Source organism: Centrocercus urophasianus, unplaced genomic scaffold, assembly GCF_019232065.1.
Source record: "Centrocercus urophasianus isolate 14NV4802_14NV808 unplaced genomic scaffold, USGS_Curo_1.0 seq_42, whole genome shotgun sequence".
NCBI lineage: Eukaryota > Metazoa > Chordata > Aves > Galliformes > Phasianidae > Centrocercus > Centrocercus urophasianus.
Genome location: NW_024885000.1, coordinates 1,699,882 through 1,711,865, shown reverse-complemented (window position 1 = coordinate 1,711,865; position 11,984 = coordinate 1,699,882). Strand labels below are relative to the sequence as shown.

Sequence of the window (11,984 nt, the reverse complement as noted above, 5' to 3'; positions counted from 1 at the left end):
GCCAGGTGAGCCCGCAGGCCGCGCCCGTCCGCTGCGGGCCCGGCGTGGCGGCCTTCGGGCGGCGGGACCGGAGTTGGAGCGGGGCGGGCGGGGCTGAGGGGCGGGCGGGGGCGGCGGCTCCGGCGGCTCCGGCGCCGGGCCCGGCGGGGCAGAGCGGTGCGGGCGCTCCGTGCGTCCTTCGCGGCGGCGGGCAGCGCGGGCAGCGGGAGCGCGGTCCGTTCGATTCGTCTCGCCGTAGGTTTGGATTCGTTCTGGGCGCGGATGCGATAAATCCATCGGTCCGTGTGCCTGGCGGTGCCAGGCTGTGTTGGTTCCCCGCTCCCCGGGTTGTAATGGTCGGCTGTGAGCTCGCTGTGCCCTGTGTGAGCACCGGCGGTGCCGCAGGGGTTGGCAGCTCCGCGCTTCTTATCTCTCCGCTTTGTTCTGTGCTTATTTGCGATCCCCGGGCCGCCGTTTGGTTGTAGGTAATGTGTACCTGAAGGCAGTTTCCTCTTTTGACCGCTAATTAAGAGTTATCTGCTGTGCCCTGATGGGTATCGCCTGCATAAAGCAGAACAGAAGTGACCCACGGGAGGATCCGGGAGAGCTCTGGAAGTCTGATTGAAATGGAGAAAACAGAAAAACAGAAAGGGTAAATAAATTGAGGAATAAGTTCATTAATACAAGGCAGTAATAAATCTTTAATTAAAAGAGGAGTATTTAATGGAGGATGGAACTCGAAGTATCAAATGGAATTGCGTTTGCTCTGGAGGGCAGCAGGGATGCTCTTGTGCTGGGATTTCCATAGCAGAGATGTCCCAAACTTCACATTAAAACTGCCAGAAGAGATATTAGGATGAGCGTATGCAATGTCAAGCAGAAAGGTGCTGTAGGACAGGTGAGGGTCTCACGATGCCCCACGCAGAGTGGTGGGATGGGGCTGCTGAGCACTGGACTGAGCCTTGTGTGTACAACTGGCTTTTTTCTGCTGATTTTATATAATTTTTGAAACAAATCATATCCATGCTCGAGATGGAGCAGCTTTTCCGTGCTAGAACATATTGTGAACTTATTTACCACATCAGATGGTTTTGGCAGCAAGCTTCTGTGTCAGACTCGCTGTCCTTAAACGCAGCAGCTCGCAAGGAGGCTGTTGCTGTTGACACCACACGGAGCTGGGGGTGCATGGAGGAGCACAGAGGCAGCAGGCAGAGCTCTGCGGGGCTCCTCTGCTCCCATCCCAGTGCTCCCAGCAGTGCCAGGGCTGCAGAGGTGGTGATGCGTGACGCTTTCCGTGTGTCTGAGCTCTGAGCCCATCCATTCTGCATCCTTCTGAGATCCCGTGCAGGGATCAAGCTGCCTGTTCTGAGTGGGGCTGAGTGCAGGTGTGAGCGGATGGGAGCCGGGCTGCCTGCTGCTCTGAGCATCCTTCATTAAAAGGCAGCGACAGCTTTCGTTGGCAGCAGTGAAATCTGTCTGTGATCCTTCTAGCAATCTCACGGAAAATGGAAAATGGAAATTTCAAGATACTGTTTAGTCTTGTTTGGGAAGACACTCGAATGATATGAATACTAAATTGAACGCCATCTGTTACGTGCGGATCGGGAACGATGGACCACTTTGTTGCTGGAGGAATGGTTCCTTCCCTCTCTGGCCATGTTCTCTGCCCCACAGAGTGAGGCCGTGGGTTGGTGCCCAAAGCACCATGATGGCTGTCAGCAGCCGTAGGTGTGTGCAATTTGTAACCTCCCATTCCTCTCTATACGAACATGTTATTCTTGGCATAGAGCATCTTGCCATTCCTTTTCGCACACTCCTTTGTTTAAATCTCGCAGCCATGAGTGCTGTGATTTCACCAGCTCTAATTATTCTATTCTTTCTTGGTGCGTTAGCTTCAAACGATAATGAGGCCTCATGTGGCCAGTTAAACAACCGCTGTGCTGCTGAACGGTCTGAATTTGTTCCCTTCAGGGTGCTGCTCTGTGCTGTGCTCTGCTCGCTGGGGCCTCTCGGGCAGCGCCGGACTGGAATCACCTGAGCTGGGCACGGTGGTGACATCAGCCCCAGAGCCACCCCATAGGTACAGGGTTTGTAGGGTGGGTTAACTTGGTGCTCCAGGTGACCTGAAAGCAAAGCCTCTGCTCAGACAGCTGTGATTGAGACACCTGCATGTGTGTGTTGGTTGTGACAGAGAGGATTTTTTGTTTTTCCGCTCTTACAGTCCTGGTTTGCCTGCTAGCCTGGAACTAACTTGCTTAAAGTCCTTGAAGTGTCGGTTGGCTCTGCTCTGCGATGGCAGGAGCTGCTGTGCTCAGTGGGAATGAGCATGAATCTTCATTAGAAGCCGTGGCTTCAGCCACACATCGCTCCCTGGTTCTGTCTGAGCTCTCAGCTGCTGTAACCAGGGCCTCGTTGGTTGCAGAAAATGACTGGGTTTCGTTGTCTCGGAAGATTCAACTTCCTTAGTGTTTTTTCAAAGTTTTTTTTTTTTTTTTTTTTTTTTTTAGCTTCTACTTGAAGTTATTTTTCAGCTGGTGATTCTGAAAGTCTAAAAAATATAATGAGCAGCATGCACTCAGATTGAGAGCTGAAAAAACTCCTCAGGTTTCGGTTGTTGCTCTGATTTAAGGCCTTTGAATGCATTCTTCTGGCTCTTCAGGATGCCTCCTCTTAAGAGCTATCTCCTCACATCCACACCTGTTAGTTAAATTGTGTATTGTTCCCTGAGCCAGAACAGTTTTCTTCTTTAAAGCAGCTTTATTCCTGGGAGCTCTGGATGCGGATGAAGAAAAGCACAAGCTCTTCTGCCATATCTGAGAGTCATTCCTTGCTTCATCCTGGAGGGGAGAACAACGATGGTGAGAAAGTCTGCAGAATTGCACTGAGTTGCTTTGAATCCAGAATCCCCCCCAGTTCCCTTCTCTGTCACTGCTGGGTGCTGGACCTGTGCTGCTGCTCTGTGCCCTGCGGTGTGGCTTTGGCTCCATGCAGGTGCAGCTTTTGAGGTGACACAACATCAGAACGGTCCTCTGTGCAAACGTGCGTCACCGTGCTTTTGTGGCAAGACAAAAAATGGAGTGTAGTTTTTCAGGGGTTGCTGGTTGCTTTTAGTTGTGTGCAGTGTCCTCAAATGAAAAGTCACTGCTGTGTTTGCTGTCAGTCCTGCGCCGCTCTGCCCTGCTGAATGGAGCAGTTTGCATAACTTGATTCATCTCAGGAAAGCAGTGTGTAATATGTAAGTAAGGAGTTAATCCCTTTAGGTTCAGGGTTGCCGTATCTCTTCAGTTATCTGCATGAAAACTGTAAAACTGGAATTCCAGCTCTGCCAGACCGTGGTGTGCTTCCGTGTGCATTTTGACTGCGTTCTGCTTCAGTGCTGTTTCATTACTGACTTCGGTAATAAATACAATCAGACTAACAGCTGGGATCTGATGAATATGGATCGTGGGTTCTATATAAATACCAGAAGTGGGAATCTGGGAGAGCTGTGTAGAGATACGTTATTTTCATCTGCGTGGTGATGAAGCATTCTTTCAAGAGGCGTTGAAGGCGGTCAGCGAGGTTGGCGTGGTTGTATGGAATTACTGCTCACTCAACTTTCTTTAAACCTGCTGCGTTTGGAAACATTTGCTGCTTTCTTATCAATCTAAACTAGTGCTGTCCTGATAGGAGAACAGAAACCCAGGGGCTCACAGCAGCGACAGCAGCAATGATGTCTGCCCAGCGCTGTGTACTTGGATCTGGCCACGGTGGAAAACCTTTACTCTGAGAGACAGAGGAGGGTGGAATTACAGCACAGAGGAGCAGGAATGTGCCGTGCTGTATTGAAGAGCAGCCATGGGAGCTTGTTGCTCCTCCTCTCAGTGCAGGTAGGAGGTGACTGGGGCAGGTAACCAGCAGCAGCAGGAAGTGAGAGGTCACCAAAGAGAAGCTCTGCCTGAGCCCAGTGATGTTTGCAGAGTGAGACTGCACATGCTGCAGGAGCATTGCATGAGGGAAAGCACAGCCATCCCTCCTTTCTCCTGCTTGATTCCTGTGTGTCCCCCAACTTGTTTCCTCCTTGCAGTGAAGAGCTGGGAGCGCCCCTCTCTTGCTGTGTTGTTCACAGTGCTTTTGCTCTGCCAGCCAAGTGGGAGCTGCAGCGACTTGAGGGATCTCCACAGAGACACACATGTGCTGGAAGAGTTCCTGGGGTGCCAGTGCTGGGCTGGAGGAAGCCCTGCCTGAAAAACATTCTTCTGAAAAGCGACTGGTCTGTTCTAAAAGCGACTTATGCTGTTGCACCTGGGAGATGAGTGATGTTTACTCCATCCTGCATTCTTGGCTCACAGGTTTACAGCTCTCCATAGCTGTCTGCAGGCCGTGATGGGTTTACATAAAAACACTTTCAGAAGTTTCCAATCTAAAGATGCATCATAGACTAAACACTGAAGTCACTTAAAAGAAGGAGCAGCTCCTCTCCTCACAGCCCAGCCTCCAACCCACACCCTGTAGGTCTGGCCATTAGGCATCTCACTTTGTAGTGTAAATGTGAGGCTAGAGCTGTGTCCTGGAAATACAAAGGAATGGTTGGTATGTTCCAGTGCTGTTTATGTTCTGGTAAGCAGATGGGGTTTGAGGTGCTCAGCATCTGCCTCTCTCAGGGCGATGAACAACACTGAAGGCCATTTTGCATTTTAAAATGCAAAGTCAGGAGCTGTGTGCAGTCATCTGCCAAAAGTTGCTCTGAAAAACAATCATGGATATTCTGAAGTGCAGCCTGCGTGTAGTGTAGGAATAAGGAGCAATGGGTTTAAATGCCCCCAATGCCTTTTCAGAGAATCTTTGATAAGGCACCTAGGGGGAATTTCATTTCCCTTGGACTGGGGTTGTTTTGCAGTTAAATTCTGAGAGCAATTTGGTGCTCATTATGCTTTGAGATTCAAATTGTATCCCTTCTATTAGGACAGCTTTGGTATGCAGGAGAGGAGGTAGCTGTGATTAGAGCCCTGGCACACTGCTTTGCATCATGTTCACCATTTGGGAGTTTGGTCAGCTTTTGAATGTTCTGTGGGCTGTGAGGAGGGAGGTGGTGGTGGGAGCTGCCTGGGGCTGTTCTGCTTGGGTTGCGTTCTGCACACAGGTGTGGTTGTGGCAGGGTGAGAGGTGTTGACCTGAGGTCCTCACTGGGCTGAACCAGGAGTGGGCCAGGGGGCTGTGCTGGTGGGCCAGGGGGATGCTGACGTACCATTAGGATGCACTGTGGGCCTCCTGCAGCAGCTGTGAACCAAGCACTGCTCACATGGGTGTCCATAGCAGGAGCCAGCAGGGGCATTCAGGTTGGCCTGCAGTGCTGGGACTGCCATCCAGGAGGTCCTGGAGGATTGCAGCACTCTCTGAATACATGAGAAGAAGCACATCGGAGGTGAGCGGTGTTGAGAGCAGGGCTTCAGTGAGCGCCGAGCAGGAAAATCCCTCTTAAAATAGGCCATAACAAAAAGAAGTGCCTGCTTCAGCGTGGATTTTCCTTTTTCCTGCAGGATCAAGGGGAATATCACAACACAAACATGACTGAAGTGGGAATGAGGGCTGTTTGGTCCCATTGGCACATGCCTGGTGTTTGTGCAGCTGTGGCTGCCAGCTCTGTGCTGCGGCCGAGCCCAGGGCGTGTGTATCTCTGCCACTTGGTTCTGCTTTTCCTGACACTGTTAAAGAACAAAACATAAAACTGCTGACCAGTAATTTGAACCCAGTGTAACTCAACATGCTGATGAGATATTTTCCTACTTGAACGTAAAAAGCTAGGGACAGTGGATTTTTAAATAATCATGGCACAGGTTTGGCTGAAATGAAAGTAAGTGCAAAGCAGTTAGGCCTTCTCCTGCCTTTAGGATTTCACTGTCCATAGATGCAACTTTGCTTTGGTTACAGCCCTCATTGGCGGTGACCTTCGTCCAAACGAAGGTTTGTTAAAGGCAGAGCTTGCTGGTGCTGCTCATTAAATCCAAGAGGATTAACGTACAGTTTATTTCCTCTAAACCCACAGAACTATCAGGAAATAACTAAGCCCTAAAGTTTTAGGTTTGCAGAGATGATTTCCTCCTAATGCATGTACTTGGGAGGAATTTCAAAATCCCGTTATGTAAGAGAGAGGCAGAGTCCCCATTAATCCCAGGGAATGATGTTTAATGGCTCGTTTCATCCGTTATTGGTCTAAAGAATTCCTCAGAAATCAGCTGACCCAAAGTGCCAGGGAAGTATTTTTACCTCTGTTGCTGAAACTATTACTGCTCAGTAATTTCACTAATCTCCTTTGCAGCGAGATTAGATTGCAAATGCTTTGATGCAGGGAGGGCTGTGTTTGTGAAAACAGCTCAGTAGCCGCAGGCACCGCCGAGTGGAAGTGCCAGTAAGTGAAAAGGAGTGCTGCTCTGCTGCCCAGCAATGGTTTGAGCAATGGTTTGAACCATCCATCGCCTGGATTGCGCTTCAGATCGGCTGCGGTTTGCCGTCGTTCCAGCCCTGCCCAGCTGTGTGCTTCTCAGCCACCAGGACGTGGGGCGGCAGGTTCTGTGTCGTGGAACAACTGCACAACTTGTGCCGGAGTGGCAGCTCTGCTGCCCTACTTACGTGGTGTAAAAATACCTAATCCTGAGGATTTTATTTCCCTCTCTGTAGGGCAGCGGAGAGTAATTACTTTTCTCTAGTGAAGGTAGAGATGCTGGAAAAGTTTAATTAATGCCCGTTAGGAGATGCCAGTGATACTTAAATGAATTCATCAGGGCAAGGCACTTCAGAACAGCCAGCAGTTGCATGGCTGTATGTTTTTGCACTGAGTTGCTAATGGCTGTGCAGAAGTACCTGCAGACACTGCTTGACACTGAGTGGAAGAGGAATTAAGGAATAAACCCCCAAAAACTTCACCTTTCTAATGTAAATGGATGTAACAGCATGAGAGCCTGGGAGGGCTGGAATCTACCTGTGATCACAGATGTGAGCCTTGAGGTTTGTGCTGATGAGCCTTCAGCCTCTCCTGTCCCCGTGCTGGTGGAGCAGATGCTGTGAGGATGGCACCAGAACAGAGCTGCGCCAGTTGTCTCCACCGGAGCTGTGAATCCCTCTGAAAAAAGAGCGGCAGACACGTTAGTGCTGTTCATATGGTTCCTCATCCCAAATGCTGGCATCGGAGCCTTCCAGAGCCTGGAGGATACTACTGCTGGGCCGTGACTGCAGGAATTTAACCAGCCCTGCTTGGCCGTGCAGCAGCTCTGCCCTGGTTTTAGCACGGATTCTAGGAGGAAAAAAAGACAACACAGCTGTGTGTGTGGGGAGGAGGAAGGTGCTGCTGTTCTGCTGCTGCTCCTGCAGACACGGAGCTGCTCTGCTCAGGAAGGAATGTGAGCATCGCAGCATTGCATGTGATGTTGCTCCATTCAGTCATCAAACTCTGCTCTGTGATGTGGAGTGTCGTGGTGTAGGAGTAGTACAAGGGTTTGTACCTGAGGAACTTCCATCCGTGCTTTTTCCCTAATGCAGGAGAGGAGAAAGGACTGACATCAGTTCCCGCTTTGTTGAATCGCCCTTGGGGACATGCAGTTGTTGTTCTGCAGTTGTAATTTGTTGCCTCTTGGCAAATACATCTTTTCGTTTTTTTCTTTCTTAATTGAACTACATTGTTAAGAGGTCCATTGCTCTCTCTGGTTCAGGTGGTTGCAGAGATGTTGGATGTTAAGGGAACTGAAAGGAAAGCTGTGCCTGCTCAAGCATGATGATATCTGCTGCTGCTCCATATTTCACAGTATGCAGCGTGGTTGGGTTGAAGAGACCCGGAGCCCCCGGCCCCATCCCCTGCCGTGGGCTGGTTGTACCTCTGCTTCTTATTTGCCTTCAAATAGTGGTGGAAGTAAATGTGGAGGTACTGAGGGTGGCTCTGAATAAAGGAGCGCTTTGGTGAAGGTCTACTGTGGGTATCCAAATATCTGCTCTGTGAAATGCTGCGCCCTGGCAGTAGTAAAGCATTTCAAAGAGATGGCTCCAGAATGAATATGGCTGGGGGAGGATGACAGGAAAGGCAACGATGCAATAAATAGAGGGAAAAATGGCTGTGTGTCAGTTCTGGTTTCCCTGTTGGGGTGTGTATGTAGCTGCCTTCTGATTGATTGTGAATTGAGAACAGGAATTACATTTGGCTTTGCCTGTAAAGCTGTCTTGTTACTTGAAGTGCTTTCTTATGAGAAGAGCTCCATTCCTGTGTCAGCCTGGGGATTGGGGAGCTCTGTGAGCAGGCACAGAGCAGGCCTGCCCTGCAAGAGTGCACCCCAGAGCTGGGACTGTGGGGCTGTACCAAGGGATCTCATGGCCTGCGTGAACATCACTGCTCTGCTCAAGACATCTACCTTGTGGAGAACGTGTGGAGGCAATAATGAAGATGAAGTCACCTGGAGAAAGTCGATGACAGGCTGATAACTCATCCTTCACACGGCCGCTGCGGCTGCCTGCCAAGGGAGTTGTTTTCTGTTCTCTTTGGATTTTAATTGGTGTGTGATTTTTGCTGTTGTGTCAACGTTGTGACAATGAGGGGACAGTGTGTGACTGGGATGACGAGGTGGCTGCAGCCCGGCACTGTCAGACTGCTCAGGCTGCACCCAGCTCAGGCTCCTGTTTATGATAGAAAGCACAAAGTGGAAATGAGAACAGCAGTTTTCTTACTGTGAGGTTGCTGCCTTTGTTTATCCTCTCTGCTTCAGCTGGTTCTGCTTTATAATGTGTTTTCAAGTAGTGGAAAAAGTTTGTTCTGAAGGTAAAAACTAACCTGCAGAGATCTGGGATAGGAGGAGATAGCCAGAGTGTCTGTGGGACACGTGGGTTCATCAGTAATCCAGAGGATCCCGTATTAATTACCAGCAGTTAATAGACTCATTTACCAGTTCCAGTTTCCATGTGCTCTGCTGAGACCTCTTCCTCACTAACTGTGAGATAAGGAGAGGAGAAATGCTGAGAAGCAGATGTTGCATGACCAAGTACCCAGCTGTGCACTAACAAAATGAATCTCCTGGTAATTAGTTAACAATTCCTTGGCAGTCAGAGGCATATGTAAAACAGTAAACACAGCATGGGGAAATAATAATAATAAAAAACATTAAAAGCACTTTCTGAGCTTTAAAACATTGGCAGCGTCCTTTCAGCCATCTGTGTTGCTGAGGAGCTGACTGCTCGGTAAGTCATGCCAAGGTCAGAGCTGACTTGCAGCCCTTAACCCTTTGGCAGTGAGATGTAACATCCTGCTTGCTGAGCGTGGTTGTGTATCAGCACGGCGATCAATCAAGGAGAGCAGTGGTGTCAGTGGTGCTGACACACCTCTGTGTTCAGTAGGTGCTTCTTATGGAAGGAAAGCAAGAGCTGGACTCGGATGGGCATGGTGCAACTGAATTGCTGTTAATTTTTTTCTGGTGCTATTGGTGTAGCCCTGGAGGGAATAGAACATCTGATTGTGCCCTAATGGTTGTGCTTGTAGGGAAAAAGTTGGGCTTTGTTCTCAGAGCTGTGTGTAGTTCTGTTACTTTGTGTATGGTTCATCTGTAGTCTGCGAGTTATTCAGCTGATTTACCAATCACTTTTAATACAAACCCCACGGTTTACCCCAGTTTTCTCTGAGCCCCCCGTGGCCCAAGCACTTTTATTTGTGGAATACATCAGAGTGGCACCAGTGTGTTCAGTCCATTGGAAGTGTTCACCATCTGCATCCTCCTGGGATGTAACGCTGCCGCATCACCACAGCAGTCCCTGCTCCGTGCTGCAAATTCTGTGCTTGCACGACTATGAATTATGAACAATTGGTTAGGGCAGGAAACATAATCAATCAATTAAAGCCTAATGAAGCTTTTTACTTCAGAGTAGCTTCATCTGCTGAAATATGACGTCGGCTGCTGAGAAGGGGTGGTCTGTAATTGCTTCTCAGGGCATCCTGTGCACCTTGCCAGTCAGAGCTGGGCTGTGCACAGCTCCCAGTGGGATTCCAGGCTCTTTGCTGAGCTCGGGGCTCCCTGCGTGGGTCCTGAGGACATCCCAAGCTGGCAGAGCAGGCGGCTGCAGCAACCTGCCTATGGCTGGCAGCAGCCTGCCCTCATTGCCCAGCCTTCTAGAGTGGCATTGCAAATACACAACAGCTTCACTTCGGGAGAGAATGCTCTAGGGAATGCCAAAGGCCAGTACCACTCTGTATTTTGTGATGTGCTGTGGAGGGCTTTCTGCTAAGCAAGAGCTGATGAGAAGCTCTGAAACATCCCAAGGTCTGTGTTTGACCCCATAGCACCAAGCCTGGCTGCCCTGCACCCTCCAGCAGTGGGGCTGGGCCTGGCTGGGGGTGAGCAGGCAGCAGCCCTGCCTCCTGGCATCTGTTGGTCTTGAGGTACTTTTCTTGAGGTTTTTTTTAGGTTACTGTAGGGCACCTGTGGTTTGGATGTGCTGACTGTAAAACTGTGGGATGAACATTGGGTGCATTTGCAGAGGTGAAAGTTTCAAGTCCTACAGGATGCTGTAAGGGTTTAAGGCAGTCATGATTGGCACTAAGTGCTGTTCTGTAGGTTGTGTTTTGAGAGGAAGTCATTTTCTTGTGTTATTCTTACAAAATTAATGTGACTTGGGCAACGTAAAAGTTGCATTGCTGTTTATACCATAATGCTGACATGTCAGCATGAAAGCTTTTCTCTACCCAGCTTGGTTTGCTAATAGATGTGTTGGACAACATGTGAGAAACATGAGCTCCCTTCCAGCCCTTTTCCTGCAGAAGGGGATACAGGGACATGCAGTTTGGGCCCTGCGCTCTGCCATCACCCCGTGCCCAGTGAGCAGGGCAGACTGAGCAGCACTTTTCTCCATCCCAAAATTGAGAGCAGTGTGAAATTGCATGAGGCAGCATCAGCATTAGCCATGGCTGTGCACATCTGGAGGCAGAAGGATTGTGCTGAGTGCACGTATCGAGCAGAGGGAGCTTTTGGGGGGGTGGCAATGCTGCTGTTTACCAGTTAAACTTGGATGTACCTGTAATCAATACGGCTGTGAGCACGGCACGTTTGTTAATGTGATGCAGAGGAGTGCTGACCTAGAACGCAATGTCGGTGTTTTTGAGTCCCTGGGAGTCCTTGGGAGCGCAGTGAGGCACTGCTGTGAGTGCTGGAGCCTGCATTTATTGCTGCACTGCCTCTCTGGCGCTGCAGGAGATGTCCTCGGGGAATGTCACCGCTGTGTCGGAGGTGCTGGGCTTTCCAGAGCTCCTGGAAACAACCGAAGCCTCAGTGCTGAGTGCTCTTGGGTGGAAATGTCTTGAAATTGGGGGTGAAGTTTAAAACAAGAAGAAGCCCAGAGCCTGGCAGACGGGAAGTAAGGTCACTGCTATCCCTGAGTTGTTAACAATGTTTGTGTCCGTGGCTCTGCTCCGCGATGGCTGTTGATGGGCGAGGAGCACATGGGAACAGCAGGGAGAGGAAGCAGGGACGATAATAAATGCCTCATTTTGGCTGCAGTTCACGGTAATTCTTCATTTTTCATGGTCGGTCTAATCCCAGCATGCGAAGCTGAACTGCTCACGGATAGTTTTTTGTGGTCAAAGAGCTAATCTCTAGCCCCAGTTGATATGGACAGAGCTGTCTGCTCAACAAAGCTCTCTGATTACATTTCAACGTGAGCCAGCGCATGGGAATGAGCTGCGCTGTTAGGAAAACAGTGATACTCAAAGCGAGGGGATGTGGGGACAGCTGTGGGGTCCCAGAGCAGAGCTTGGCTGCTGGGCTCGGGCAGAGCAGAGCTTTGTGGAGCTGCTGCTGCCAGCTGTGCTGTTCCGGGAGGTTCCTTGCTGACGGGGCTTCCCGTGTCTCAGGAGAGCACGAGCACAGTGTCACTGTCGAACTGCTGCTCTGCCAAACTCCAGCCCGAAATAGGTTAGTGGGCCTAGAAATTATGCGCAGTGTAATTGTGTGTCTTGCTTCCTATGAAAAGTAGGCTAAAAATAAGCCCGTGTCGTATTTGAA

General features: G+C 49.9%; 1 protein-coding gene across 3 annotated transcripts in view; it reads left to right on the top strand.

The window, feature by feature from the left end:
* Positions 1–11,984, top strand: part of MAGI3 (membrane associated guanylate kinase, WW and PDZ domain containing 3) — a 51,057-nt gene that overhangs the window by 493 nt on the left and 38,580 nt on the right. The window lies entirely within an intron of this gene.